Consider the following 6,000-nt stretch of genomic DNA (forward strand, 5'->3'; position numbering starts at 1 on the left):
TATCCCTGAGGATGAAATTGAGCTAAAGTGGTGGAGTTGTCCAGAAGAGACATCTAAAAAATAGTTTAAATGTTCCTCTTTGTTGTTGGAGCAGGAAGGATGCCCTGCTTTAGTGAGGTTGTGGCAACCCACAAGTTTTTTATTATTATTATTATTAAATGTAATAAAACATGGTAACACCACATTTAGATGTCTGGCTAAATTCCACAGAGATTTTCCTGGGGTCTGAGTGAGAATGGAAGTGGTCACTGCCTGCTAATGATCAAACAGCAGATGGAGAGCTTCTGATGGTGAGATTACAGGGTACCATCTCCAGATAGCAGCTTGGAGAAGCCAGAACCCCCTTCCCCCTTTCAGAACAGGTAATCTCATTATATTTCACTGTGCTTCAGGACTATGTGATCTGGAAAGAACCAGTGTGGAAAACAAGCCTAAAAAACTTACAAAGCACTTGGAGCATCTCTCAGGGTAAGCTCTGGTTTAACACATGCAGAGATGCCTCTCACTGGTGTAAAAGATGATTTTCTGCCAGAAATTACCCAGGTTTGAACAGACCCAGGCACATCTCTGTGTAAAATCCTCAGGTGTGACCATCCTCCCTGCCCTGCCAGAGCAGCACAAATTCCTACATGGGAAATGCAGGAAAACAAACAGAGCAGGAACCCAAACTTTGTGCTTGGGTTGTTGCTAATCATGTGAGGAGCTGGAGTACAGGGGCTCCAAACTGGCTTTTCTTAGGACTTGTGTAAACCCACAGAGTCCTGATGTCTGCTCCAGCCCACATTCCTTGGTGGGGTGAAATCATGCATGTGTTGACCCAGCTTTTCCCAGCCTTGGATCTGGCCACGATCCCCAGCCCCAGAACACGGGCAGGAACAGGCAGATCCATCTGTACCCATTTGTCAGATGTGAACTCAGATGTCTTCAGAGTGCTTGGAAGGACTTAAGGAGTGCTCCTTTCCAAAAGCCTTGGCAAGGAAATGGCTGGGCTGGGCTCTCTGAGCTCTAAACAGGAAACAGGTCCTTCACTCTCAAGTGGCTCAATGAAAAATATCATCCATAAATGACAGTAATGCCTCTGCTCACATGCAGCCAGGGGATGCCAGAAGTTCAGGTGAGAACACACAAGAGCCCCAGAGGCAAAATATTGACACTGAGCAGAGTTCAGGCTCCCCTGGATCAGCACAGCTGGATCTTCCAAAAGTACCAAATTCTGGGCATTTAGGAGAGTCTAGAAGGAAAAATGAAAAATACTGCAAGTGTTCGCCCTAAAACTTCCAGAACTACAACCAGCATGAAAACCCTTTCTAAAGAAAATTGGATAAAGGTGGATTTGGATGGGGAACATTGTCTGATTGTGCCACACATCTCTGCAAAGTCACATAGATGTCCCCAGGTGTCCCAGTAGACCCAGGGCATGGCTACAAAATGCTCTAGCAGCTGAAAATGGGCGGCTGGAAGAAGATGATCTTTAAGGTCCCTCCCAACCCAAACTATTCCATGATTCTATGGACAGTAAAGGTCACAGGAGTGAGGAAGAAGTCAGCTCAGTATGAACATGTGGAACTCACTCACATGTTCAGTGTTCTTGTGCTTGTTATAGGAAAAGAAGGCTGAGTGTGGGTGGGCTGAGAGTCCCCCACTCACACAATGTGGAAACAATAAATCACAGGAAGCCCTGGAGAGCCACCTGTGATTTTTAGGTGTGGCAAACCCTCTTTCTCCTGACTATCATCCTGCCTTCCATCCTAGCCTCAACCCAGCACAGGTTTCTTGGGAAGGGTCTCACAGGGGAGGGAAGCCCATTGTTCTGAGATAAGGGGTGAACCCTTCACTTGGATTTAGTGGTTTTGGTCTTGACCCCACACAGGTTTTGTCCCTTGGCTGCTGCACCACTGCTTTGGCTCCCCCACATCCCCATGACACTCAGCCCATGCAGTGTCACACCTCTCAGCACCCTAGTTCTGCTCCACTGACTACAACAAGCTTCTTTTGAGGCAGCTCTTTCTCACCCCTCCTTGGCACTTCTCACCTGCCTCTGCACTTCACATTTCTCTTTCCTCCCAAGATTTCCCCGTGGGGACTCCTGAAAGTCCTAAATTCCCTGCACGGAGCAGGGACTGGGAAGTTCATTGATCCCATGGTGGCCAGGCTTCAGACAGCAGTTTCTGTAATTCCACATCCTTCCCTCCATCCTCTGGCAAAGGGGTCACTGTGATGATTTATAAACTCAGGCCTGGTGGGTAAACAGCCTCCCCAGCAGCCTTGCAGGGCTACATATGGCAAGCAGAGCTTCACAAAGGCTTTTGTCCACATCTCCCATCAGGCAGACTCCAGGAAGACAAACTGTGGCCAAGGTCACCTTATCAGTGACCCCCAGCCTCTGGCCCTGCCTTAGAAGCCCCCAGAGATCCCAGTGCCCCTTCCCAGCCACACACAGATGCTCTCCCAGCCTTCTGTCCTGGGAAACATCTCAGTCCTGGGGGCTGCAGAGCATGGAATTAGCAGCATTAGCATCAGGGGCAGGATATTAACCTGAAATTAGACATTTTCCACCTTTTCTCCAGGCTGTAGACTTTTCCAAGACAGTTTGGTCTCAGTGCCCAAGGAGGAGAATGGCATCCCATGGTCTCCATCACAAGGAAGGCTGGAAATGTCCAGGAGGAGCCAGTCAGGGACAGGGGACACCACCCTGGGCACTTCTACCAGGAATAACAACCTTTCCTGGCTCTCCTCTCTGCCTGCCCCAGGAGAAGTCTGCTCTTGGTTACTGCTTCCAAAAGTCCCCTCTGCCATCCTTATGAATATGAAATATGTGCTGCTATGTTTGCAATTATGGATGTTTAAATGAAATCTTAATTGCAAGAAGAAAGTCTTTTTAGTCATATTTATACTACCTAGAATGAACAATGACAATCCATATTATGTCAGATGTCAAAGAGTTTGTTATAGTTGCTCTTATTACTCTTTTGACCAGCTCTTAAGCCATAATTGAAGCCAATTAGAGAAAAAAAAAATACACTGTAGTCTCTCTTCTTTTTTTTTCTTTTTTTTTCCTTTTTTTTCTTTTTTTTTCCTTTTTTTTCTTTTTTTTTTTTTTTTTTTCCAATAAAAATCAACCAGCTAAACTCTGCCTTAGCTACAAAAGAGTTAATGTGAAGAATAACAGTGGGACCCATGCTCTTCTCAAAGGGATATTTATTTGGTTTTAAAGAACTCGTTCTTCATGCAAAGAAAATGAAGGTTGGAAACAGAAGAGAAACATCTGCCTCCTCCAAAGTTATGAGAAACCTTGTTGCACATTCCTAACCTTTCTCCTGTCCTTTTGGCCAAAAATCAGTTACTTTTAAGGTAACATATTCATATTGGGCAAGTGGGAAACCAGCAGATAAGAATCACTCTTTGGAGATAGACAGAAATGGGTTCATTAAAAAGAAAGGGCAGAATATATTTTCACTTCTGGGAATAAATTTTTCAGTTACCAGAGAGATATCTTTCTGGATGACAGATCTGATCTTTAAGATCTTGGTAAGGCACAGGATGGTTGCAGCAGACACTGAACTGCTTTAGATTTCAGTGCAAAAGTCAAGAAAATGTCTTTCAAACTCTTTGACATAATTTCCTCACTCCCTTTGGATGAAAACACTTAGCAAAAAGTTGATTTCTTTGAGATGGATGGATGGATATCTTAGCAAAATATTTCAAATTTTACCCATTTCTGTAGGACTGGGAGGGGCCCTAGCAATACAGGTTTGAGCCCTGCTCTGAGTCACTGCATTGTCCACTTAGATATGACAAGAAATGGGAGGAAACTGGACACCAGCTCATGTTATTTGCTAAACTCCATGGCCTTAGCCAGTTTGGCAGGGGAAGACTGGAATAAAAGACTGTTTAGAAATTCTAACATATCCAAAATGTATTACCAAAATATTTTTATGCTTTCAACAAGTCAGACTGAATGGATATTTTCATTTAATCAAGCTGCTTTTCCATCTTTTCAGCTGCCTTTCCTATCTATTTAGAGGCATTTTTCTTGACTGGCTGAATACAACTGTAAAAACATCAGACTAAAGCACTTAAAGACACCAAATAATGCTTTTGAGAACAGGTAGCTTTACAGAGTCCAGAAGGAAATAGCTGAAAGCTAAAATGTTTCGTTTATTCTGCAGAAGTGGGGCATAATGAAAACAGCTGGAAACAATTTCGATGGCAAGCTTCTTTTCTACATCTCAACATCTCCCTAACCTCAGCATTCACCTTGAGTACAAATTGCCCCAGCAACTTGCAGTCCAGGATTAAGAAACTATTGCTTATTTAAATACAGATTTGCTGGGGATATCCACAGGAAATTTGAGGAGCTACTTACTGAATGCAGACCATTGTTTGCATTGCAGCAGCTCGGAGCAGACTCCAGCAAACCCAGCCCAGTGTGCAGGGCACTGTACAGATTCTGGAGGTGCCCTCCTCAGCTCAAATTGCCATAATTTTCCACCATTACTACATCACCTAAGCACTCAGATCTTCATGTTGATTTGAAAAGCTCCTTTTTCCCCAGATCTGTCCCAACACCAGGCAGCTAATACCCAAAAAAATAAAAGGGTTTAAATCAGCTGTAGCAGATGGGAGCTGTGGGCACAGAGGTGAATTCACTGGTTCAAGGTTACACAGGCAAGCTCTGGCAGAGCCAAGAGTAAATCCAAAGCCTGTGTCACAACCAAACCCAGAGAATCTCTCTGATCTTGCTTCTCTCTTGCTCACATAAATATTTGCATGGCCAGAATAAAACCACATTGCATTTTCGTCCCCTTAGGAAAAACAACAAGCACTTAAAATATTTCTGCAGTTTCCCCCCCTCAACCTTTTTAAGGAGTTGGTGGGGAGAATATGTTTTTGTTTTTCTTGGCAAGGAAGAAAAGAAGGAGCAGCCCAGGTGGAGTCAGACTCCCTGAAAACCCTTCATTCTGCAGCTCTGCCTGCCCTGGCACCACTGCAGGGCAGCACAAGCACAGCCTGAGCCCAGCTCAGGTGGAGGGAGCAGGTCAGCAGCAGCAGGGGGGTTTTTGTGAGTGAGTCACTTGAGCATTTTCATGGGAAAGTTGTGCAATCCACGCTGGATTAGCCGTGCCAGCTGCAGTTCACTGAAACTGCAGCGATTTCAGCGCGAGCACACGCTCAGTGTCCTCAGCAGGGCTGACACCGAGGGTGGACGTGATCAATCCGTGCCTCTCTGTCCTTCCCAGGAGAAATGGGAACAGCTCACTCCCTTGAACAGCCATCCAGAGTCATCTCTGGCTCTGCCAGAGGAATTTCACCTGCCTGTGCCAGCAGCGTGCTCAGCTCTAGGACGAGACCACAACGCGCTCACACCCACACAGGACAGCACAAGGAGGAAAAACTCCACACTTTGCTCCTGACCCCTCTCCTGTGAGGACAGCTGGTTGATTTTGCAGGAAAGCCAAGCCCCCATCCCAGCAAGGAGAGAGAGGAGAGGTGCCTCCCTCTGCTTCCCTGCGAGGGGCAGAGGGGGAGAGGGAAGGCGTGGATGTCTTCAATATGTTTGCCCATTTCAGGCCTTTATTCCTAACACATGTTTCTCCTTTTATGCAAAACATGTCTCCTCTGTTTTCTGTCTCCTTGATTTCATTTTAAAATGCAATATTTTTATGGCATGAAGAGATAAAGATATGAGGAGGGGAGGGAAAGTGGTGCAAAAAGTAATTAAGTGTGGTGGCTGGTTATTGTAATGCACTAAGGACAACCAAAACCATTCCCTTTGGAGAGGGGGGGCATTTCTCCTGCTGATATGTACAGGATTTTCACAGCTCCCATTAGCACAACTGGAAACTATCCAGGTAACACTCTTGTCTCAGTCAAAGATTAGACTATCATGTCTGAGATGAATGGAAACCTTTCAGAGGAAGAAGCACAATCACTCCTGGATCGCTCCAGCCTTGTCAGCCATTTATTTAATTTATATTTGTGCTCCAAAATTCTTGTATT

Source organism: Oenanthe melanoleuca, chromosome 8 (assembly GCF_029582105.1).
Source record: "Oenanthe melanoleuca isolate GR-GAL-2019-014 chromosome 8, OMel1.0, whole genome shotgun sequence".
Lineage (NCBI taxonomy): Eukaryota > Metazoa > Chordata > Aves > Passeriformes > Muscicapidae > Oenanthe > Oenanthe melanoleuca.